General features: G+C 42.8%; 1 protein-coding gene and 1 non-coding gene across 2 annotated transcripts in view; both read right to left on the bottom strand.

Annotated features, from left to right (window-relative positions):
• TTC7B (tetratricopeptide repeat domain 7B) overlaps positions 1–25,542 on the bottom strand; it is a 222,981-nt gene that overhangs the window by 180,865 nt on the left and 16,574 nt on the right. The gene's annotated exons all lie outside the window — the stretch shown is intronic.
• On the bottom strand, positions 3,069–3,198 carry LOC123325949. The gene has a single exon (XR_006540782.1). It is a non-coding gene; the product is annotated as a small nucleolar RNA SNORA11 (small nucleolar RNA).

The raw sequence follows: 25,542 nt of genomic DNA, 5'->3' as shown, positions 1-25,542 counted from the left end.
AATGCTCTCGGGGTCTCAGTTACTAGGAAAATCTTCTAACTTGGAGCCTTAGAGTTTTGGAATCACAATAGCATTACAGACCACAGCTCAGTAGTGGGCTAAGAAAATACCAGAACTGCTTTGTGGGCATTGCTTTGGAGATGGAGGAGATCCTCTTTGCCAAGAGAGAGTTCAGGGCTGGGATGTATGAAAGCACAAAGGGCTGAAAGAACAACAGCGCTGGGAGGAACGGCTAGTGCCTGGCTGCCACCAACCTCTGGGCCTGCCCTGGGCCACCAGCCTGGAGCAAGCCGGGCCCTGGGTCTCCACCCACAACCTGGGGCGGAGAGGGGGCACACTGCGGGGATGGCGTCTGGTGCCCCCACACGAGAGGGCTTCTGCTGCGCCAAGTGCCCTGGGACACACGTATACACACAAGACACACATTCCACTCCAGGCAAAAGTGTGGGAGAAGGTTTGATATTGACAGAAATGGGGTCTGGAACTGGAAGAAGCCAGAGAAATTCCCCCAGAAAACCCACTCATTGTACAAAGAAGCTGAGATGGGCCTCGGTAAAGTAAGTGATCTGCCCCAAACCTAGTAGGCAGGTAACAACACAACAGGACTCAGAACTCAGGTCTCCGGCCTGCCAAACACCCATCCACTTAGTTGCTGACTTTCAGAGCAAACGCCACTCCAGACAGGGCCCCAGACACACTAAGCATCAGCAAATGACCCAGAGTTTGATGCGTCATCATTTCCAGAATGGCCTCTTCCAAGCTGCTCTCATCAAACAGTGATTGTCCCTCCGGGCTGTAAAAAGCCATGAGAAATGGTTCTACGGAACAGGAAGGAAGAGAAACCACTTCTATTCACAAGGAGCCAACAATTGCAGACCGCGTGCCTGGGAGCTCAGAGGTTACCGGTCTGTCACAGAAGGTACGGCTCAAAGATTTTGTTATTTTTTTAACAGCTGTTATGGAGGTAAAATTGGCATATAACAAGCAAAACATTTTTTCGGTGTTACATCGTGATGATTTTTTTGTTTGTATTTATTTAATCTTATTCTTTATTAACTACAGTCCATAGTTAAACCACATTAGGGTTCATGGTGTTCTGTAGTTCATGAGTTTTAACAAATTCATAATGTCATGCGTCCACCATTACCGCACCAGACAGATAAATTCACTGCCCTAAAAATGTCCCATGCCCCACCTATTCATCCCTACCCCCCTCCTCCTGCACCCCTGGCCACTACTCATCTCTTCACTGTCTTTATGGTCTTGCCTTGTCCAGAATGCCACACAATTGCAATCATGCAGTATGCAGCCTTTTTAGACTGGCTTCTTTCACTCCTTTCACTTAGCATTTAAGGTCTCTCCACGTCTCTTCGTGGCCTGATCACTTCTTTTCGTCCCTGCATAATATTCCCTTTATTCATTAATCCACTGAAAGGCAACTTGGTTGATTCCAAGTTGTGGCAATTATGAAGAAAGCTGCTATAAACATTCACGTGCAGGTTACTGTGTGAGCATAGTCTTCAACTCAAATGGGTAAATACTAGGAGTGAGATTCTGTAAGAAACAGCTAAATAAATATACTTTATTTACAAATGCTTTGAAATAATAATTCTATTTAGCTTTGTAAGAAACTGCCAAACTGTCTTCCAGAGTGGCTGCACCATTTTGCATTCTCACCAGCAATGAATGAGACTTACTGTTGCTCAGCATCCTTGTCAGCATTTGGTGTTACCAGTTTTTTGGATTTTAGTCATTCTTTTTTTTTAAGATTTTATTTATTTATTTGAGATACAGCATGAGTGAGAGAGAGAGCATGGGGGGGGGTGGAGAGGAAGAGGGGCAGAGGAAGAGGGAGAAGCAGACTCCCTGCTAAGCAGGAAGCCCGACGTGGGGCTTGATCCCAGGAGACCCCGAGAACATGACCTGAGCCGAAGGCAGATGCTCAAAAAGCTGAGCCACCCAGGTGCCCCAATTTTAGTCATTCTAATAGGTGTATAGTAGTGTCTCCTTGTTGTTCTAATTTGTAGTTCTCTAAAGACATATGATACTGAGCATCTTTTCTGGTGCTTATTTTCCATTAGTATATTTTCTTTGGTGAAGCGTCTGGTCAGATCTTTGGCCCTTCTTTCAATTGGGTTGTTTGTTTTCTTACTGCTGAGTTTTAAGAGTTCTTTGTATATTTTGGATACAAGTCATTTATCAGATATTTGCAAATATCTGCAAATATTTCCTTCCAGCCTATGACTTGCCTTTTCATTCTCTGAACAGTGTCTTTCACAGAATGAGAGTTTTTGGTTTTAATACAGTCTACACTATCAATTTTTTCTTTCATGGACAATGATCTTGGTGTGGTATATAAAACCCCACCGCCAAACCCAAGGTCACCTAGATTTTCTTCTGTGTTATCTTCTAGAAGTTTTACTATTTTGCATTTTACACTTAAGGCTACAATCCATTCTGAGTTAACATTTGTGAAAGGTCTAAGGTTTGTGTCTAGATTTTTGTCTTTTGGATGTAGATGTCCAGTTGTGCCCAGCATGATTTGTTGGAGAAACTATCTTTTGAATTGCCTTTGCACCTTTGTCAAAAATCAGTTGACTATAGTTGAATGGGTATATTCCTGGCCTCTCTGTTCTGTTCCATTCATTTCTTTGTCTATTCTTTCCCCAATATTATGCTGTCCTGATTACTGTACACTTATTTATTTATTTATTTATTTTTAAAGATTTTATTTATTTATTTGACAGAGAGAGAGACAGCGAGAGAGGGAACACAAGCAGGGGGAGTGGGAGAAGGAGAAGCAGGCTTCCCGCGGAGCAGGGAGTCCGATGCGGGGCTCGATCCCAGGATCCTGGGATCATGACCTGAGCGGAAGGCAGACGTTTAACGACTGAGCCATCCAGGCGCCCCCACCATTTTATTTTATTTTTTTTTATTTTTTTTATTTTTTTTTTTTTTTTCCCACCATTTTATTTTAAATAGCTCTATTGAGGGATAATTTATATGCCATACAATTCACTAGTTTAAGTATAATTCAACAACCTCCATTTTTTTTTTTATTTTGTGAAACATGTAGGGTATTTGTACATAGGAAGGTCACAAGTTTTGTGCCCCTTGTCACAATGAACCCAGATTCCTTTTGGGTGTGTTGTAAACAGAGGGGCCATTTCTTCAGGCCCCCTGCTCTGAGCACACCCCTCACAACTTTTAATAAACCCAGAGCTGTGTAACCATCAACACAGTGCACTTGGAGAACATTCCCATCATCCCCAAATGACCCTTTCTGCCCCAAAGAAGTCAATCCCTATTCCCACCCCCTGCTCAGGCAACCACTAATTTGCTTTCTATTTCCATAGATTTACCTTCTCTGGACATTTCATAAACACAGAATCATAGAATACGTGGCCTTTTGTGTCTAGCTTCTTTCACTTAGCACAATGTTTTCAATGTGCATCCAAATTGTAGCAGTACTCCATTTCTTTGTATTCCTGTATGGATAGACTGCATTTTATCTCCCCATTTGCCACTAATGGACGTTTGGATTGTTGCCACTTTTTGGCTACTATGAATAATGCTGCCATGAACATTCATTCATAGTTTTTTTGTGTGGATATATGTTTTTAATTCTCTTTTAATGGGTATATACTTAGAAGTGGAATTACTGGGTTAGATAATACATTTATTTTTAACTATTTAAGAAATACCAAGCTGTTTTCCAAAATGGCAATACCATCTTACCATTCCCATCAACAAATTACAGTGCCGGGGCGGGGGGCGGGGGGGGGGGGGTTCCGTTTCTCCACATGCTGCCCAACACTCATTGCTGTCTGTTTTATCACAGCCATCCTAATGGGTGTGAAGTGCTTATCTCGTGATTTTGATGGGCGTTTCCATAATGACTAATGATACTGACCATCCTTTCATGTGCTTATTGTTATCCATGTATCTTTTTTGGTGAAATGTCTATTAAAATCTTTTATCCATTTTTATTGGGTTGCTTGTTTTCTTATTACTGAGTTTTGAGAGTTCTTTATGTATTGTGAATACAAGTTTTCTATCAGATATGTGATTTGCTAATATTTTCTTTCAGCTATTAAGTTTTGTCATTCTCTTAACAGGTCTTTTGAAGATTAGAAATCTTGAATTTTGATGAAATCAAATTTATCAATATTTTCTCCTCTAAATTGTGCTTTGGGCTTCATATCTAAGAAATCTTTGCCCAGCCTGAGGCTACAAAGGTTTTTTTTTCCTTATATGTTCTTGTAAAACTTTCATAGGGTTAGGTTTTACATCTAGGTCTATGATCCATTTGAAAATCATCTTTGTACATGTTGCAAGGTAGAGATTGACATTTACTTCTGTACAGATAGAGAGCCAAGTATGCTGGTACCACTTATCAAAGATTTGCCTTTGCACTTTTTGAAAAATCAGATGGGCACAATCTTTCCTGGACTCTCTGTGCTGTGCCAATGAGCCATTTGTCTATATTTACGCCAGTATCACCCTGTCTTGACTCCCATACCTTTATAAATCTTGAAAGTAGTGTTAGTGTTCCAATTGTGTTCTCTTTTATCAGTTTTCTTGGTTAATCTTAGTCTTTTTCATTTCCATATAAAATCTGCTTGTCAATATATATATTTTTAAGTTGGCTGGGATTTTGACTGAGATTATGTTGAATTTATAGATCAATTTGGGGAGAACTGGCATCTTAACCATATGAGTTTTCTGACCCATGATCACAACATGTCTCTTCATTTATGTAGGTCTTTAACATCTCTTGACAATGATTTGTAGTTTTCAGTGTACATGCCTTGCAAACCTTTTCTCAGATTTACCCTTAAGTATTTCATATTTACTGTGTTGTAAATGGTATTGTTCTAATTTCAATTTCCTTTTGTTCATTGCTATAGATTTTGGGGGCGCCTGCGTGGCTCAGTAGGTTAAGTGTCCGACTCTTGATTTCAGCTCAGCTCATGATTTTGGGGCCATGGGATCGAGCCCCATGCTGGGCTCCTCGCTCAGCGGGGAGTCTGCTGGAGCTTCTCTCTCCCTCTCCTTTTGCCCCTCCCCCCCCAAAATAAATAAAAAATCCTTAAAAAAATACAATAGATTACTGAATACTGACCGATCTTGAATTCTGTAACCTTGCTGAATTTACCTATTAGTTCTACCACCGTTTTTGTGGGTTCCCTCAGAATTTCTACACAGACAATCATGCTGTTTGCAAATACAGGCAGTTTTGCTTCATCCTTTCTAATCCGGATGCCTTTTATTTCTATGTATTGCCTTATGCCTTATTATACAAGAACCTCCAGCACACTGTTGAATGTAGTGGTGAGGGCAGACATCCTTATCTCATTCCTGTTTAGGAGAAAGCACTCAGTCTTTCACCATTAGGTTTGATGTTAACTATGAGTGTTTCACAGATGCCCTTTATCAGGTCAAGGAAAAGCTCTTCTACACCAATTTGGCTATGAGTTTATATCAAGAATGGATGCTGGATTTTCTCAAATCCTTTTTCTTTGTTCACTGAGATAATTGTATAGCTTTTTCTCTTTTAGTTTTTTAACCTGGTGAATTACATTGACTGATTTTCAAATAGTAAAACAAACTTCCTTTCCTGAGATAAACCCCACTGACCATGATGTGTTATTCTTTTTTATATTGTCAGATTTGATTTGTTAAATTTTTGCTTAAAATGTTTTTCATCTATGTGATGAACAAATAGTTCATCAACTATTTGTCCGTAGTTTTCCTGTAACAGTTTTGGTATTTGTGTAAATGCTAACTTCATAAAATGACTTGAGAAATATTCCCTCCTCTTCAATTTTCAGGAGGAGTTGGTGGGGAATTGTTATTTTGTTCTTACATTTTTGGTAGAATTTACCAGAAAAGCCATCTGGACCTAGAGTTTTCTTTGTGGGAAGCTCTTTAACTATAAATTCAATGTCTTTGATATAGGGTTGTTCAGATTATCTCTTTCTTCTTAACTGAGCTTTGATAGTTTATATCTTTCAAGTATTTTATCCATTTCTTCTGAGTTGTCAAATTTACTGACATAGTGCTTTTTATAATATTCCCTGATCCCTTTAATATCTATAGAATCTCTAAGGATGGCCCCTGTCTCATCCTGATTTAGGCGACTTGTGTTCTCTCTTTTTATCCTGAACAGTCCGGCTAATGGTTTATCAGTTTTATTGAAACTCTCAATAGAGATGTTTTTATTTCATTGATTTTGGTTTTACCAATTTTTCTCTATTGGTTTCCTGTTTTCTATTTCATTTATTTCTGCTCTAATTTGCATTATTTCCCTTCTTCTGCATACACTGGATTTGATTTACTCTTCCTTTTCTAATTTCTTTTTTTTTTTTTTAAAGATTTTATTTATTTATTTGACAGAGAGAGATACAGCGAGAGAGGGAACACAAGTAGGGGGAGTGGGAAAGGGAGAAGCAGGCTTCCCGCGGAGCAGGGAGCCCGATGCGGGGCTCGATCCCAGGACCCCGGGATCATGACCTGAGCCGAAGGCAGATGCTTAACGACTGAGCCACCCAGGCGCCCCCTTTTTCTAATTTCTTAAGGTGGATGTTAAAGTATAAATCTAAGACCTTTTTTCTTTCCTAATATAGGCATTTAGTCAAAAATTCCTCCCTAAGTACTGCTTTAGCAATATCCTACAAATATTGATTGATTGTCGTTTTTATTTTCATTCAGTTCACAATATTAATTTAACTTTTGATTTCTTCTCTAGAAATGTATTATTACTTATGATTTTATTTCTCTTCTTTCATTCATGACCCCAAATAGCCAAAGGAATTTTGAAAAAGAAAACCAAAGCTGGAGGCATCACAATTCCAGACTTCACGCTCTATTACAAAGCTGTCATTATCAAGACAGTATGGTCCTGGCACAAAAACAGACACACAGATCAATGGAACAGAACACGGAACCCAGAAATGGACTCTCAACTCGATGGTCAACTAAGCTTCAACAAAGCAGGAAAAGAATATCCAATGGAAAAAAGACAGTCTCTTCAACAAATGGTGTTGGGAAAACTGGACAGCCACATGCAGAAGAATGAAACTAGACCACTTTCTTATACCACACACAAAAATAAACTCAAAGTGGATGAAAGACCTAAATGTAAATCCAGGATGAAAGACCTAAAACAGGAATCCATCAAAATCCTAGAAGAGAACACAGGCAGCAATCTCTTTGACCTCAGCCACAGCAACTTCTTGCTAGACACGTCTCCAAAGGCAAAAGAAACAAAAGCAAAAATGAACTATTGGGACTTCATCAAGATAAAAAGCTTTTGCACAGCAAAGGAAACAGTCAACAAAACTAAAAGGCAACCTATGGAATGGGAGAAGATATTTGCAAATGTCTTATCAGATAAAGGGCTAGTATCCAAGATCTATAAAGAACTCATCAAACTCAACACCAAAAAAAACAAAAAAATCAAGGGGCACCTGGTTGGCTCAGTCAGTTAAGCGACTGCCTTCAGATCAGATCATGATCTCAGGGTCCTGGGATCGAGCCCCATGTCAGGCTCCCTGCTAAGTGGGGAGTCTGCTTCTCCTTCTCCCACTTGTGCTCCCTCTCTCTCAAATAAATAAAATCTTTTTAAAAAAATCCAGTCAAGAAATGGGCAGAAGACATGAACAGACATTGCTCCAAAGAAGACACAAATGGCCAATAGACCCCACGTAAAAAAATGCTCAACATCATTCGGCATCAGGGAAATACAAATCAAAACCACAATGAGATACCACTTCACACTAGTCAAAATGGCTAAAATTAACAAGTCAGGAAACAAAAGATGTTGGTGAGGATGGGGAGAAAGGGGAACCCTCCTATACCATAGGTGGGAATGCAAGCTGGTAAACCCACTCTGGAAAACAGTATGGAGGTTCCTCAAAAAGTTAAACATAGAGCTACCCTACGACTCAGAAACTGGACTACTGGGTATTTACCCCAAAGATACAGATGTAGTGAAAAGAAGGGGCACATGGCAGCAATGTCCACAATAGCCAAAATACGGAAAGAGCACAGATGTCCATCAACAGAGGTATGGATAAATATGTATGTATGCACACCACATCTTCTTTATTCACACACACACACACACACACACACACACACACACACACACACAGGAATATTACTCAGCCATCAAAAAGAATGAAATTTTGGTATTTGCAATGATGTGGATGGAGCTAGACAGTATTATGCTAAGCGAAATAAGTCAGTCAAGGAAAGACAATTATCATTTGACCTCACTCATGCGTGGAATTTAAGAAACAAAACAGATGAACATAGGGAAGGGAAGGAGAAATAAAATAAGACAAAAAAGAGAGAGGGAGGCAAACCATAAGAGACTCTTAACTATAGGGAACAAACCGAGGGTTGCTGGAGGGGAGGTGGGTAGGGGGATGGGGTAATTGGGTGATGAGCATTAAGGAGGGCACCTGATGTAATGAGCACTGGGTATTGTATGCAACTGATGATCACTGAATTCTACCTCTGAAACTCATAATACAATATATGTTAATTAAATTGAACTGAAATTAAAAAACTAAAAAAAAAAATGTATTATTTAGTTGTCAAATACTTGGGGATTTTCCCAAGATCTTTCTATCATTGATTCCTAAATTAATTCCATTATGGTCTGTGCAGATAAAGGCTAAGCAGGCTTGGGATGTTCAAACTCTGCACATTCCAAAGTTAAGGACTGGCCCTTGTGCAGCTCTTGGGGAATACCCTCTAAGCCCCTGGAATATCACACCTCATAAAAGTGTCTTTGTATACCTGAGGCCTCAGGCCATACCAGATGGTTATACTTACAATGTGATTTATGGTGAAGGCTGTGGGCCACACTGTATCAGTCTGACCTCTGGAGGTACTAAACACTGAATAATTAGGTTCCATGGGTGCTCCATTTCTACATGACAGAATTCCCAATAAAAACTCATAACACCAAGGTTGGAGTAAGCTTCCCTGACTGGCAATACTCTGTACGTGTTGTCCCACAACATTCGGGGGAGAATTAAGTGCTGTCCACATGAGCCGACTCAGGGAAGACCACTGATAGCTTGAGCCTGATCTCTCCTGGACTCCACCCTAAGCACCTTTTCCCTTTACACATTGTAATCTGTAGCCTTTTGTTGTAATCAACGGAAACTGAGTAGAACAGCTTTTCTGAATTCTGAGCTTTCTAGTGAATCACTGACCTGAGGGTTGACACAGGTCAGGGAACATACTCGAACCCTTCCAATTTATAAAACTTGTTTCTGGCCCAGAATATGGTCAATCTTGGTAATGTTCCATTACACTCGAAAAGAATGTGTATTCTGTTGGGTGGAGTGTCATATAAATGTCAATTAGGTCAAACTGGTAGACCGTTTTGTTCCAGGATCTTGTACTTGCTCTATTACGTATGGAAACGGGTACTGACATCTCCGAGCAGAACTGTCAGTGGTTGCTTTAGGGCCTAACTCATCACGGTCCAGAAGTCACATCACATACATACAGTCCAACACCTTTACAACTGCATACTTCTGTTCCTCTCTTTCCAGTCTTTATCCTCTCATTATATACATTTTACTTTCACACAGGTTGTAAGTCCCACCCTACAGAGTTACCATTTTCATTGAAACGATCAATGATCTTTTAAAGACATCTAAATAATAAGGAAGAACGCATACAGCCATCAACATAGCTGTGACTTCCAGCACCCTTCCTTCCTTTGTGTGGATTCATATTTCCTTCCAGTATCATTTTCCTTCTATGTAAAGGGACTCCTTTAACATTTCTCATGGTTGCAGTCCAGCTAATGATGGTTTCTTTCAGTTGCTGTATGTCTGAAAAAGGCTCTTCTTGGCCCTCATTTTTGAGAGACATTTTCACTAGGTATGGAATTCAAAGCTGATGGTTCACTCCCCAACCACCCGGTATTCTAAAGGTGTTGCCCCCCTATATTCTCACTTGCATGGTTTCTTTTTTTTTTTTTTTATTAACATATAATGTATTATTTGTTTCAGGGGTACAGGTCTGTGATTCATCAGTCTTACACAATTCACAGCGCTCACCACAGCACATACCCTCCCCAATGTCCATCACCCAGCCACCCCATCCCTCCCACCCCCCTCTACTCCAGCAACCCTCAGTTTGTTTCCTGAGATTAAGAGTCTCTTATGGTTTGTCTCCCTCTCCGGTCTCATCTTGTTTCATATTTCCCTCCCTTCCCCTATGATCCTCTGTCTTGTTTCTCAAATTCCTCATATCGGTGAGATCATATGATACTTGTCTTTCTCTGATTGACTTATTTAGCTTAGCATAATACCCTCTAGTTCCAGCCACATCATTGCAAATGGCAGATTTCTCCTTTTTTGATGGCTGCATAATATTCCACTATATATATATACACACACACCACATCTTCTTTATCCATTCATCTGTTGATGGACATCTAGGCTCTTTCCATAGTTTGGCTATTGTGGGCATTGCTGCTATAAACATTGGGGTGCAGGTGCCTCTTCGGATCCCTACCTTTGTATCTTTGGGGTAAATACCCAGTAATGTAATTGCTGGGTCGTAGGGTAGCTCTATTTTCAACTTTTTGAGGAACTTTCATACTGTTTCCCAGAGTGGCTGCACCAGCTTGCATTCCCACCAACAGTGTAGGAGGGTTCCCCTTTCTCCGCATCTTCGCCAACATCTGTTGTTTCCTGACTTGTTAATTTTGGCCATTCTGACTGGTGTGAGGTGGTATCTCATTGAGGTTTTGATTTGGATTTCCCTGATGCCGAGTGATGTTGAGCACTTTTTCATGTGTCTGTTGGCCATTTGGATGTCTTCTGCCCATTTCTTGATTGGATTAGTTGTTCTTTGGGTGTTGAGTTTGATAAGTTCTTTATAGATTTTGGACACTAGCCCTTTATCTGATATGTCATTACTTGCACAGTTTCTGACAATAAATCTACGACCATTATGTTTGTCCCTCGGCATGTAATGTGTCTTTCTTTCTGGCTGCTGTTTAGATTTTCTCTTTATCACTGGTTGTGAGCAGTTTGGCTTATGAAGTGTTTTGGTTCAGTTTTCTTCATGTTTCTTGTGCTTGGGCTTCATTGAGCTTTCTGGATCTGAGGATTTATAGTTTTCATAAAATTTGAAAAATGTTCAGCCATTATTTCTTCAAAAATTTTTTATCTACCCCCCTCATTAGGGGGCCCCAATTACATGCATATTAGGCCATTTAAAGTTACCCCACAGCTCACTTATGCTCTCTCCACTTTTTTTTTTTTTTAAGATTTTTAAAAAAATTTATTTACTTGACAGAGAGAGACACAGCGAGAGCGGCAACACAAGCAGGGGGGAGTGGGAGAGGGAGAAGCAGGCTCCCCGCGGAGCAGGGAGCCCGATGCGGGGCTCGATCCCAGGACCCTGGGATCGTGACCTGAGCCGAAGGCAGACGCTTAATGACTGAGCCACCCAGGCGCCTTGCTCTCTCCACTTTTTAAAAAGAATATTTTTCTCTCTGTTTCATTATGGATGGTTTCTATTACTATGCCTTCAAGTTCACCAATTTCTCCAATGTCTAATCTGCCATTAACCACAGCCAGTGTATTTCTGTATCTCAAACACTGAAGTTTTCAATTCTAGAAACTTGACTTATGTCTATTTTTATCTTGCAAGTCTCTACTCAATTTTTAAATGGAAGGAATACAGTTCTAATACCTGTTTTAATGCCCCTCCAGTCCTAGATGCTCAGTATTCAATCCCTTCCCATTTAGAGCTAATTCTGTTTATGCAGTTGCAAAAAAATCACTAAGCAGCCTCTCTCCAGTGTGAACTCTGTTACAACCTCTTGAAATTTTCTTTGGAGGCGAATACAAGATATACTGAACGAGTTCAATGGGAGTATTAGTTGAGTTTATTTATATAAAGCACTCAACAAGAGTTTGCTATTATTATTGTTATTATTACTATCACAACAAATTGTCTTATATTCAAAAACAAACAAAACAAAACAAAACTGAACAAATTCACCACTTGGCAGACCAGCTCTAAAACTACTCAGAAGCATGCACTTGACTGGAGCTTCCTAAATGTGCTTTAAGTGTTCACTTGTGAAAATTTAAACCACCAGAAAACAACAAAAAGAGATAAGTTATTTCATAATCTGCCCTCTGCTTGCATGAGAAATAACCAAATAATGTGCAGGTTTATCAGGAATTTAATATAGAGAAAAAAGAATTCTCCAGAGTGTGTCAAAGGGTCAGGAAAATAAAATGGGTCTCTTCTTTGGCACTGGGTAACACTGCAGTCTGGCCCCTGACTGCTAACGCTCCTGAAGATGACCAAGGCCCACAGGGACCCGCCAGGCCCACTAAATCAAAGAAAAGCCAAATCTAGTTCAACACAGTTTGTCTACCATCTGTATTTGGAGGTCTGAAATATTTGACCTAGGGCTGCAATCCATCACATGAATAGTTGGTAAGAACACTCAAACTAGTTATACAACTTAATCCTCTGCTGTGAGGAGAGACTGGTGTTCTCTCTGGGCCTGTGTTCTAATTAGGGAGATATGTGGACACCAAGGACAAATGGGTCCCTGGCAAGGAGTCCATACTTAGGTAGGGGGCCCTTTATGGCGAACATTATTCCTTTCCTTCTCCCAAATGCTATGACATTCTCTCCATCTGTCACCAGGCACATCCCAGAGCAGTAGTAGAGTCTTGACTTACCACAGTGAATTCGTGGCTAGGCAGCTCAGTTCCAGAATAATCAGTTCTCTGTCAGAAGCTACTTACAGGACCTCTCGACTAGACTATAAATTTTCCAGCGTCTGGGATCAGATCAACACTGTCTGAGAAGCGAGTCCTGAGGTCATGGCCCAAACTGGCCCCCCTTAAAATGTCAGATGACACCTTGTCAGTTTGGAAAGCAGTCATCAGTAATGTTTTGAGTTACTTTCTTTTTTCCAGAGAAATGCATGACCAAGAAAGTGAAAAACAGACTTGACAAATAGCTGGTCTGACAGCAATGCCTAACGCACATCTTGATAAGCTCGGAACCTCCAAAATCAAAGGTGCCTGCAAAGAGTGGAAATCAAGCGCTCGCTGCCAGATCATCGCGGCCAACTTCAAAGCAGGGATGCAAACCGTGGCGGACCATGTGCTCTGACTGACAGAATGCTGGGCAGCCACTGGACACAAACCCTATCTCCCTGCCCCAGGAGGAAATTCCCACAGGTAGACTCACTTCTGAAAGGTCCTGCCTAGGAAGGGTTTAACACATTTAAATAAATTCAGGATAAGAAAAGCATGTACATCACACTTGACTGCTTTCGAAGCTCTTCCGTGGACACTGGCCTATTTGGTTCTGTTTAATAGGCACCATCCTCCTTCCAATCTTGTGGAAAAAGAATGTCTCCAAAAAGTGAAGTGACAGGCCGAAGGTGTGTGCAGGGGCCAGAAGGATGTGGTAAGAGGGCCCAGGAGTGGGGGCATGTATCCTGCCCCAGGCAGTATCCTCAGGGAAGAAACAAACACCGAGGGCTCGACATGGCTGGAGGTCTGGCTGAGGAAGTGGAAAGCTGTACATCTCACCGCCAAAAACCCCGGAAGGGTAATCACCCTCCAATTCTTTCAGGACTGTTCAAATTTGAGAAGCCTCAGCGAGAAGCCTGATCTGGGTATGTTAAGACTGAAGAGTTTCGACAATGATAAAGGTTCATGAATCAAGGCCTCCTCTGCACCCAGCGCTCTGCCTGGGTTTGACAAGCTCCATTTATAATCCCCACCGCCACCCTGCCAGGAAGGTGTTAACAGCGCCTTACAGATAAGACTGAACTTTGGGCTCCAGAGCTAGTAAATGATAGAGCCATGTTTCGACCCCTGGGCTATCTGACCACAGAACCCTACTCACAATATCCAGTCTCACTGAACTGCTGACAGCATGTTCAGTGTCTGATAAGAGCAAGGACAATAAAAATGAGTTTCAAATTGTAAAGGCACAGAAGTGAAGGTCCGGGGCCCAGAGGCAGGGATCTCTCCCACCCAGCACTGCACCACCCTCGCAGGTCTGAGGGTCACTGGCCCTTCCGCTCCTTGTCTGCATCAGGAAGGGCTCAACTACTGGGAGACCAGCTTGAGCTGTACAACTTTGTACCACTACCAGCCAAAACAAATATTTTGACTTTTTAAATCGCATTAAAATGAACAAGGAATTAATTTCTTATAAAGTTATGCAGTGTGATAGAAGTCCATAAAATATAATTACATGAACTATGTACTACAACATTAGGCATTGTTTCCTCGTTTATCTTAACCGCATCTCTGGCAGCCAGACCCAGGACAGGTACACTCTACTCTGATGCTTTGCTGTAACATGACCCATAAGGGAGTTTATAACTGGAAGTACTAGAAAAATGTCATTCATAATACCCTGTCTCTGATCACCCAGCCTTGCGGTATAGACTTCAAAGACAGTAAGACAATTTCCAGGGATCTCAATTTCCAAGGCTGAAAAGAAACTCAGGAAAAGAGAGTCAAGATCTTCAAAGCAAAGTCCTGGCAAAGGCAGCCCCAGATTGCTGGTCCTGTGCTCTCACCTCTAGAATGGCCAGGTTCCCACAGGTGTCACACGTACTCAACTCAGAGGAAGAACAGGGTATAGAGAGGAGAAACCAATGGAAACCACCACATGCTGGTGGGGGTGGGCGTGGGCGTGGGGGTGGCTGGCCCAGACTTCCTATGGAGTCCCTGTCAATCCAGTGCCTCTCTGATTTTTAGCGGTCTCTGGCCTGGGAGACTCAGTTGGCCCCTTCTAGGTGCTTTTGGAAATTGCTGTCTTCTTTTCCAGAGTCAGCATCTTCTTCTTAGAAGATGTGCATGGACACACACAGATACACACACACGCACGCACGCACGCACATGCCACTCATAAAAGAAGATGCCAGACCCTGAATCAGACATTCACCTGCTAGAGCAGATGACATTTCAAAGCCCCTTCCATAATTCTGTGAGCAAATGAGATGTTAATTCAACCTAAAATGTTCACGGAGTTTGCAATTTGAACTTATGCTCACTAAGTCACTACTTAGTAACAACATAATAGTAATAACAACACATAGTGAATACTACACACCAGACACTTCTGAGAGTTTGGCATAACTGACCTGACCTTCACAAGAATGCTCTGAGAGAGGATTCACCATCATCCCATTTTAGAGATGAGGAGACTGGTCTCAGCACCATTGTAACGCAGCCAAGATTATGCAACTGGTAAGTGTCAGAGCTAGGATTCCAACCAGATACTCTTACTTGAGTTTTTGCTCTTAGCTTTTTCATTACATTCTCTCATGTCTCTGATTTACCCGTCTCTATAGGTAAAGCAATACTATGTAGAGGCTAAGAACTTGGGCTCTGGAGCCAGACTCCCTGGTCTCCAACCCATAGCTGACTTTGTACGTAAAATGTTATGTGCTTGGAACAGTACCCAACATATAGTAAGCCCCTGAAAAATTAAATTCAGAATTAAACGCAGTTAACATTTTAGGACACACCCTCAAGACCACTATTATCTTTAGGTAACAGCAGGCTGGAAAGTCTCCAAGTGGGAGCATTTTATTACTTTTCTGTATTTTTATACATATTTTAATAACAGCTTTATTGAGATATTACCTAAATACCACAAAATTCACCTGTTTAAAAAATCACAAGTCAGTGGTATTAGCATATTTGCATAGCTGTGGAACTAGCCCCATTAGCTAATTCAAGAACATTCTCATCACCCCAAAGAGAAATCCCATACCCATGAGCAGTTACTCCCCATTCCACCCTCCTCCCAGACCCTGGCAGCCACTAATCCACTTTCTGTCTCTATGGATTGGCCTGTTCTGAATATTTCATGTCAATGGAATCCTACCGTATGAGACCTTTTGTCTCTGCTTCTTTCACTCAGAGTGTTTTTAAGGTTCGTACCTCTTATACCAAGTACAGAACTTCATTCCTTTTTTTTAATTGAGGGGAAATTCACACAACATAAAACTAGCCATTTTTAAATATTTAATGGCATTTATTACAGTCACAATATTGTGTAATCTCTATCTAGTTCCAAAAACTCTATTCTTTTTATTGCTGAATAATATTTCACAGTACGGGTATCACACATTTATTCATCCATTCATCAACTGATGGCCATTTGGGTTGTTCAAACTTTCCAGAAATTATGAAAACCAGTGCCATTAATATTCATGTACTGGTTTTTGTGTAGACATATGTGTTCTTGTTGTTGTTCTTTTGTTTTGTTTTCTTTTTGCTTTTTTTAATTAAGTTTTTTATTTTAATTCCAGTGTAATTAACATAGTGTAATATTAGTTTCAGGTGTACAACGCAGTGATTCAACAATTCCTTACATTACTCAATGCTCATCGTAAGTGTGGACATATGTTTTTAATTCTCTTGAATATATACCTAGAACAAAACTGATAGAGAACATGGGGTATTATTATAATTACATAATTATTATAATTATATAATATTAAAGTATTATATTACTTTCAATCTTTGTTCTAAAAAAATCACATTACTATCTAACTGCCACACTGCTGGGTAAAATATTAAGAAATGAAAATACAAGGGCTTCTGAGTAGACAGACCTGGACTCAAAAATCCTTGCTTTTCCATTGATTAGCTCAGTGGCTTTGAGAAAGCTGTTCAGTGTTTTGGAGCCTCTCTGTTTCCTCGTCAAGTAAATGGGAATAATAGCACTTGCTCCAATTACTATGAGGCTTAGCCCAGTGCCTGGCACACAGTGAAGTAAGTACTTAATAAATGCTAACTACTACTACCAACAAGCACCCTTCCCGGGGGCAATGACAAACCATCTTTTTTGAGAGGTGTCCGAAAAAGAAAAGTACTGAAAAGAAAATAACAATCATCCATATTCCCACCATTCGGAATTAAACACAGTTAACATTTTAGCACACACCCTCAACCTTAACCATTCATGATGCCATGTAAACTCTGGTCTCAGCTCTAGTTTCTTTCCTAAGAAAAGCAGACTGACTCATAGTCCTAGGAGATCCCTATAGTGCAAAGTGTAGGCCCTGGGTGCCCCAACTACAGCAAGGAATGACGGCTGCCAGTGAACAGATGTGCCTGTCCTTTCTTCATTTCCAAAATTCTCACCGAGCACCCCCTGTGTGCAGTGCTCTGGTGAAGGCTGGCCTTTACAGAACAGACCCCGGTCTTCTCCCTGGAGAAGCTCACCTCTAGTGCAATGGAGGAGAAAGACATTTTCAAAACAATGTAAGAAGTGCAGAGACTCAGACAAATCAGGTATCACAGAAGAACTAAGAACAAGCACCTCAGTGGACCTTGGCCTAGGACTCCAGCCACCAAACTTTCTTTGGTCTCTCTGAGTCTCTGCTTGCTTCCAAAAGGAGAACCAATGAGGAGCCTATTAACACAACCAACATTAAGTATGAATATGGGTCAGTGGCAATAAAAGGGCTCTTACTCTTCTTACACCATCTAAATATAAACAGGAAGCTTTGACTAGCAACCTGAGATGAGTGGCTGCACAGCATGTGGCCTCCCACCAGTGGCAGCCTGGTTCCATCTAGCTGGGAGGAGGCCTGAGATCACCAGTGGAAAGGCTTATGTTGCACAACGCCCCCCCCTCCCCCCCGCCGCCACCATGCCCTGGCCTCAAAGCTCCTCCCACTCTTGCACCCCCACAGCCACTTTTTCTGTGTTTGGCACACTAGCAAAAGCAGGCACTCAGCAAGGACTCCCCCGGCCCCCCCCTCTATCACCTTATTCCCTCCACCCTTCCACTTTTCTATGCAACTGCTTTTTTCACGGTACCCAAAGGGATCTAAAGGCAAGAAGGAAAGGAAAGGAAAGGAAAGGAGAAAGGAAAGAGGAAAGGAAAGGAAAGGAAAGAAGAAAGGAAAGAGGAAAGGAAAGGAGAAAGCAAAGAGGAAAGGAAAGGAGAAAGGAAAGAGGAAAGGAAAGGAGAAAGGAAAGAGGAAAGGAAAGGAAAGGAGAAAGGAAAGAGGAAAGGAAAGAGGAAAGGAAAGGAACTTCTCCAGGAAAAAAACTGGATCCCCTATCTTCTCTGCTCACTCTGCAGATGAAGAAATCCAAGCTCAGAGAGGGTTTCTGACCTGCCCAAGGTCACACAGAGGGTACTGGTCCCGGCAGAGTCAGCGCTGAGCCCTGATCCCACGAGCTAACTACCAGAGCAGGTGAACAGTAGTTGGAGCACGGCCCCCAGCGGACGGGGGACTTCCTCCGCCAGGGAAACGGCACTGTTGGTGGCTACTCGTCGGTGCTGTGCCTCCGGGATACCCACAGGCTCACTAGCAAATATCCAGTCGTAAAGGTCAGGCCTAGACACTCACTTCAAGCTTGGTGCATTAATCTACCAAGTAATACTCCAGGGAAATCTTCCTTGGGCTTCTACAGTCCTCACTACCGGGGGTTTTTCGGTGCGTGATCAAAGGGAGCCGTGTCAACTCCTGCGAAACCTCAGGAGCAGCCCACAGACTGGCACTGCTTTCCCCTTCCGGGGGATGCCTGCACGGAATGTTTCAGGTACTGAGCGCCGCGGACGCCTGCGGGAGAGCAGCAGAGGCTCCGCGGGGTCTGCACGGGCCGGCGAGGGGAGGGGAGGAGGCTGCCCGAGGCGGGCGGCGGCGGGCGACACCCGCGGGGAGCTGGGGCGCTGGGGCTCCGGGGCGGGCTCGGCGCATGCGCGGCCCCGGGCGCCCGGCGAGGACGCGGTTCCCGCGCCCCCTGGCGGCGGCGGCCGGCTCGGCCTTGGACGCCCTGGAGCGGCTGCTGGCCGCGGTCCACGTTGGTGTGGCCCGCGACGGAGCCTTGAGCAGATGGCCTCGCTCGAGGCCTTCTGTGGAATTCCGGTTCTGGAACGTGCCCACAGTGCCAAAGAACTCTACTGCTTAAATAGGAACCCCGAGTGCTGTCTGTGCTGCTCAGGGAGATGGAAGTTCTCCAAGAGGTCCTGGGAGCCGCTCGGGGCAACCCAAGGCACGGGGACGACACGGCCTCTGAGTCCGGCTCGGGCGGTCTCTGGAGGTCACCTAGGGGTTCCTACCCACACGATACGCCAGCCGCAGTCTAGGAAGCAAGCCCTTGACAGCAAAGGAGGAAAAAGGGCCAGGGGCTGGCACAGGGGACCCAGCCCTCACGCCTCGTAAATGGGGACCCTACCCGCTTCTGTCTAACAGGGTTGTTGTGAGGATTAAGGGCGCTAGGCCCACAGTAGGGGCTCACCAAAGCCGAGGCCCCCTCCCTGTCTTGTGAGGCTGCAGTGTACCCTGCGGGGCAGCTGCAGACCTCTGCCTGGTTGCTGCGTCAAGGCCCTGCCGGAGGAGGCCCAGCCCGGGGAGGCCCAGCCCGGGCCCCCCCATAGCTTCCCGCTCTTCTGCACCAGTCCCAGCGTGAGGGAGAGAACAAGAGCCAGCTCTGACACCCTCCTTCTCCACAAAACAGTCTGTGCTCTGCTCCCGCCCCCAGAAAGCTCTGAGCTTTCCAAATATGGATGCTTTTTTCTTTCCCGAAGCATCAGGAACATTTGGGGGAAGAAAATGAACACCAGACATGGTTTGGAAATGATGGAAGCCAAGTGATGGGTGTTGGTGGAGGGAGCACTGTCTGAGGAGTCAGGAGTCCTGGTTTTTAAAATATTAAACAGGAGTATGAATTAAATGATCTTTTAAAAACCTGGCCAGCTTTGTATGAGTCTAGGCCCCAAGGAGATCCTAGTAGTAAGGACCCAGATCTTAAGAGTGAAAAATACAGCAGCTAGCCCACAATGCAGGGGAGAAAAACGGCATCAAGGATACCCAAAGAGTCACTGGCTTTCAAAGAAAAGGTGCCACGGGAGACGGGCTCTCTAGAGCCCCACAATCTGAAAGATAGTCCACAGACTGGGATGATCTAACCTGAAGCTGAATGTGGTAGGAGTGAGAGACAAGATTATTTTGTTTCATATCAGGCCCAAATCAAAATCTATTTTTATCTAAAATGGAAAGGATTTCAGAATACACTGAAAACACTGCACTTTTGCTTAAGCAAGCAGTGTGTTACTTGGGTAGAGTTTATCTTCAACAACGTACCCCGGAGGTTGCCAGCGAAAAATGTTTAAAGACCCATGCCATCCCAAGTAGCCCTGTGTGGCAAGCATTGTCCCTGGTGCAAATATGGAGCCACCAAACAGAAAATTTAGACATGAACAGCCTCAGAGTCCAGCCCGGAGTAGGCACCCACATATCTGCCAGTTTAATGAATTAATTAAACATACAATCTAGTTTGAGAGAGGCAAGTGACAGATTTGAAATAATTAAACAAAAACCGAATGCCAAATTGCATGGTACTAACTATAAATAGAGCGGAAGAGGAAGGAGAGACTGAAGTGGACAAGAGAACTGGAGAGGCTGTCACTGACACGTCACCGAGGGTGGACTCCTCACAGGGAGGAGGAGGAGATCCTGGTTGGAGGGAGAAGACAAGCAGAGGTGGGGAGGGGGCCTGGGAGACGTGAGGGCCGGTAGGTGGGCACCGGCAAGCAACCTGGAGCAGAGCACGGGTGGGACAGAGCAGGCCATGGGGTCGCCCTGGCAAGACCAGGGCATAGCCTCCAGAGTCTGAAAAAATGCTCGGCCATGCCTAGACCTGCTTTGATCAGCAGGAGCACTCATCAAGAACCTGAGCTTCAGGGATAAGGGAAAAGATGGCTTTGGGGGGAGGCAGAGGGCTGCACTCTTGATTACCTGAGCATGGAATTTTCCACGGAACATTAAAACTTGTCCTGATACTCAGGCCACTGTCTACTTACTGCTTTCACCACATTTTCACTCAACCTACTTAAGAATATAAATCTGCCACAAGGGTACAAATGCTCCTGTGTTTTAGGCCCTGTAAAGCCCAGGGAAAAGCTCTGTGTCATCTGCGTCTGTCCCCTGCCTGTTCAGTATCCCCGAGCCCTGCTGGGTGCTCTGCCGATAGGAGAGCCCCCCTGGTACATCCTGGGGCCTCCAGGGCTCGGGGTTCACTTCTTGCCTTCCTCAGTCTCTGTGTTCCTCTGAGTGAGCTTCAGCCACTGCTGGGTTGTGACCAAATCTATACACAACCAATTCCTAAATCCTGACCAACAAACCCATCGCCTGGCGACCGGTGTGCTGAGCAAAGGCCCTAGAATTAGAGTGATTCCCTGCACAGCACCCCCTTGCGGTCACAGAGGTGTCACCACGTCCCCCTCCACCCCAGTATCTTCCCCCACCCTCCAAGGGAAGCTGGCTCCTCCTCCTATAATCCTTAACCTGGTTTAACATCCTTCCCTGCCCAGTGAGTGAAGCTAAAAATCTCAGTCATCTTGATTCCTCCCTCAACCACCCTCCCACTGAAGCTCCCCAGCACATACACTGTCTCCTTGGCCTGCTGGAAACCGGGCTTTTGCAATATCTGTCAGGATCCAGCTAGGACAAAAGTATCGCTCTAGTTCTTTCAAATAAAGGAGATTTAAGGGGATGAAACCGATGAGACACCAAACAGGATGGTATGGCATCCCAGAATTCTGAAGCAGCAGGAGGCCACTAACTTTCCTAGGGCTAGAAAGGACAGAGGGAGGAGATGGGGTTACAAGAGCCCAGAAGCTGGGGCCAGTGCGTGGGAGACAGAACCCAGCAGAAGCTCCCTCCTGGGAGCAGAAAACTCTGGGGGGGGGGGGACGGGGGTGAGTCTGTCAGACCACCACAGCTGGGGCAACGAAGAGATGCAAGTGTTGTCAGAGGTGCTGCTGGAGGCATAGAGAAAGAGAGAGAGAGAAAGAGAAATACCCTGGCTGCTCTCTCCTCTTGCTCCCCAATTTCCTGCCGATGCTTCCTGTTGGCCAAATCCAGGCAGAAACCAACTGACTAGGGCATCTTGGAAACAGCTTGCAGAAGTCAGGCCCCCTGGAATGCAGAACAAGAGGGGAAGGGCCCAAAGCCAGTTCACCTCTCCGACACCTGTCTCCTTCCCTATCATCTCTCATTCCTTCTAACTGATTCTCCATTCTGTGCCAGAAAGATCATTCTGACTTAGAAGCTTAAGTCATTACTTCTGCTTAAAAGCTGGCCGGGGCTGGCAGTTTCCTGGCAGGGAAACCCAGGACTCCTCCACTGGGCTGACTTTGTCAATCAGTTGCAAATACAGGAAGTGCCGCTTCCCTTGAGGGCAACATGTACTGAGTTTACTGTAGGCCATGGGATGAGCTGCTGCTCAAAGTATGACTGTGCGAGAAAACAGAGACCAGTCCTCAAAGTCATCCTTTCTGAAACCGGTAACTAAGTAGATAAGCATCATTCCTTTCCCACCAGGGCTGTTTGCCAGGGCTCCAACGAAAAGATGCCATGTTGAAGAAAGTGAAGAACAAGTAAAGGCTACCAAAATCTATTAAAACAATAGAGTAACAAGAGATTGAATTGAGTAATGAAAAAAAAACATCCTAGAAAGAAAAGCCCAGGCTCAGAGGGCTTACTGGTGAATTCTACCAAATGTTTAAAGAATTAACACGATGCTTCACAAACTCTTCCAAAGAGTAAAAGAGGAGAAACACCTCAAAACTTACTCTATAACCCCCCCCCCCGCAGTCTTACCTTGATACTAAAACCAGACAAAGACATCACCAAAAAACTATACCAATAACCATTCTGATAGGGAAGTAAAAATCCTCAACAAAATATTAGTGCACCAAACCCAGCAACATATTAAAAAAAGAGTGTATACCATGACCACGTGGGATTTATCCCAGGAATGCAAGGCTGATTTAACATACGAAAATCAATTAATGTAATACACCATATTAGAAGGATAAGGCACAAAAATTATACGATTATCTCATTAGAAAAAAGCATTTGACAAAATCTAACATTCTTTCATGATAAAAACACTCAACAAACTAGACATAAAGGGAAACTTCTTCAATCTGATAAAGGGCATCTACGAAAAACCCACAGCTAACATCATACTTAATGATCAAAGACTGAAAGCTCTCCCCCTATCTTAGAAGATCTCTGCTCTGGTCATTTCTAGTAAACACTGTAATGGAGCCTGTAGCCAATGCAACTAGGCAACAGCAACAACAACAATAAAAAGGCATCAGATTGTAAAGGAAGAAGTAAAACTATCCTATTTACAGGTGACATGATCTTGTATAGAGAAAACCCTAAGGAATCCACACACAAAAAAATTATTAGAGCTAATAAGTGAGTTCAGCAAGGTTATAGGATAAGAGATCAATACACAAAAATCACTTGTATTTTCTATACACCAGCAATGAACAATCTGAAAATGAAATTAAGAAAACTATTCCATTTATGATAGCACCAAAAGAATAAAATACTTAGGAATAAATTTAACAAAAGGAATGCAAGACTTGCACACTGAAAATTACAAAACATTTTTGAAAGAAATTAAAGAAGACATTCTATGTTCATGGATTGGAAGACTTAATATTGACAAAATGGCAATACTCCCCCAAAATGATCTATAGATTGAACAGAATCCTTATCAAATTCCCAGTAAGTTTTTTTTTTTCCAGTAATTGACCACTTGATCCTAAAATTTACATAGAAATGTAAGGGACCCAGAAGAGCCAAAATAATCTTGAAACAGAACAAAGTTGGAAGACTCACACTCCCCCATCTCAAAATTTAATACAAAGCTACAGTAATAAAGACAGGTGTGATTATTGACATAAGGATAGACAGATAGACAAACAGGCTAGAATTAAGAATCCAGAAATAAACCCTTACATTCATGTTCAATTGATTTCCACAAAGACATCAAGACAATTCAGTGAGGGGAAAAACAGTCTTTTCAACAAAAGCTGCTGTGATCACTGGATATTCACATACAAAAGAATGAAGTTGGAACCTTACCTCATACCATATAGAAAAATTAATTCAAAGTAGATTTTAGACCTAAATGTAAGAGTTAAAACTATAAAACTCTTAGAAGAAAACATAGGAGTAAATCTTTGTGAACTCAATTAGGCAGTGGTTTCTAGCTACAACACCAAAAGCACAAAAGCAACCAAAAGAAGAAGAACAAGAAGAACCAGAACAAGAAGAAGAAGAAGAAAAACTGAACTTAATCAAAATTTAAAACATTTTTGTTTCCAAGGATATCCCACATAGAATGAAATGAATGAAAATACAACCCATAGAATGGCAGCAAATATTTTAAAACTAAATATCCATAAATGACATATCTATAAACCATGTCTCCTATATCCATATCTAGCATATATAAAGAACTATTACAACTCAATAATAAAAAGACAAATAACCCAAGGTAAAACGGGGCACAAGATCTGACTACCCATTTCTCCAAAGAAGATACACAAATGGCCCATAAGCACATAAAATATTGCTCAACATCATTAGTCATTAGGGTCAAACCCACAATGAAATATTGCTCAACATCATTAGTCATTAGGGTCAAACCCACAATGAGATACCACTTCACACCCACTAGGATGGCTAGAATCAAGAGGACGGATAATAAAGTGCTGACAAGCTGTGAAGCAACTGGAAGCTTTAGAGCAGGGCAGCCACTTTGGAAAACAGTTGTGGTTCCTTAAAACGTTAAACATAGAGTAGTCACATGACCCAGCCATTGCACTCCCAAGTGTATGTCCAAGAGAAATGAAAACATACATGCACCCCAAATGTTATACACAGATGTTCACAGCAGCATTACTGATGACAACCCAGATGAGGAAACAATCCCATGTCCATCAACTGATGCATATGGATTAATAAAATGTGCAAAATGTGGGATATCCATACAAGGGAATATTATCTGGTCAAAAAAAGGAATGAACCACGCATTCATGCTACAACATGGACAAACCTTGAAAACATACGAAGTGAAAGAAGTCAGACACAAGACATCACATATTATGTGATCCTGTTTATATAAAATGCCTAGAATAGGCAAATCTACAGAGACACAAAGTAGACCAGTGGTTGACTAGGGCTGGGCTGACGTAAATTAGATAATGGGAAGTGCCCACTGATGAGTACAGGTTTCTTCTGGGGTGATGAAAACATTCTAAAATTGATTGTGGTGATCACTGCACAACTCTTAATATACTGAAAACCACTGAACTATATACTTTAAAAGGCTGTATTTTATGGCATCTGAATTATATCTCAATAAATCTGTTTTTTTTTTATAGAGCTATAGACCATGTTTGTAATACGAAGAACTGAATACAGACATTCCATAGGCAACTGTTCAAAAATATCCATAAGGGGGGCACCTGGGTGGCTCAGTCGTTAAGCGTCTGCCTTCGGCTCAGGTCATGATCCCAGGGTCCTGGGATCAAGCCCCACATCGGGCTCTCTGCTCAGCGGGAAGCCTGCTTCTCCCTCTCCCACTCCCCCTGCTTGTGTTCCCTCTCTCGCTGTGTCTCTCTCTGTCAAATAAATAAATAAAATCTTTAAAAAAAAAAAAA

The sequence above is a fragment of the Neomonachus schauinslandi genome, chromosome 9 (genome assembly GCF_002201575.2).
Source record: "Neomonachus schauinslandi chromosome 9, ASM220157v2, whole genome shotgun sequence".
In the NCBI taxonomy this organism is placed as follows: Eukaryota; Metazoa; Chordata; class Mammalia; order Carnivora; family Phocidae; genus Neomonachus; species Neomonachus schauinslandi.
This window is presented reverse-complemented; position numbering and strand designations above follow the sequence as displayed.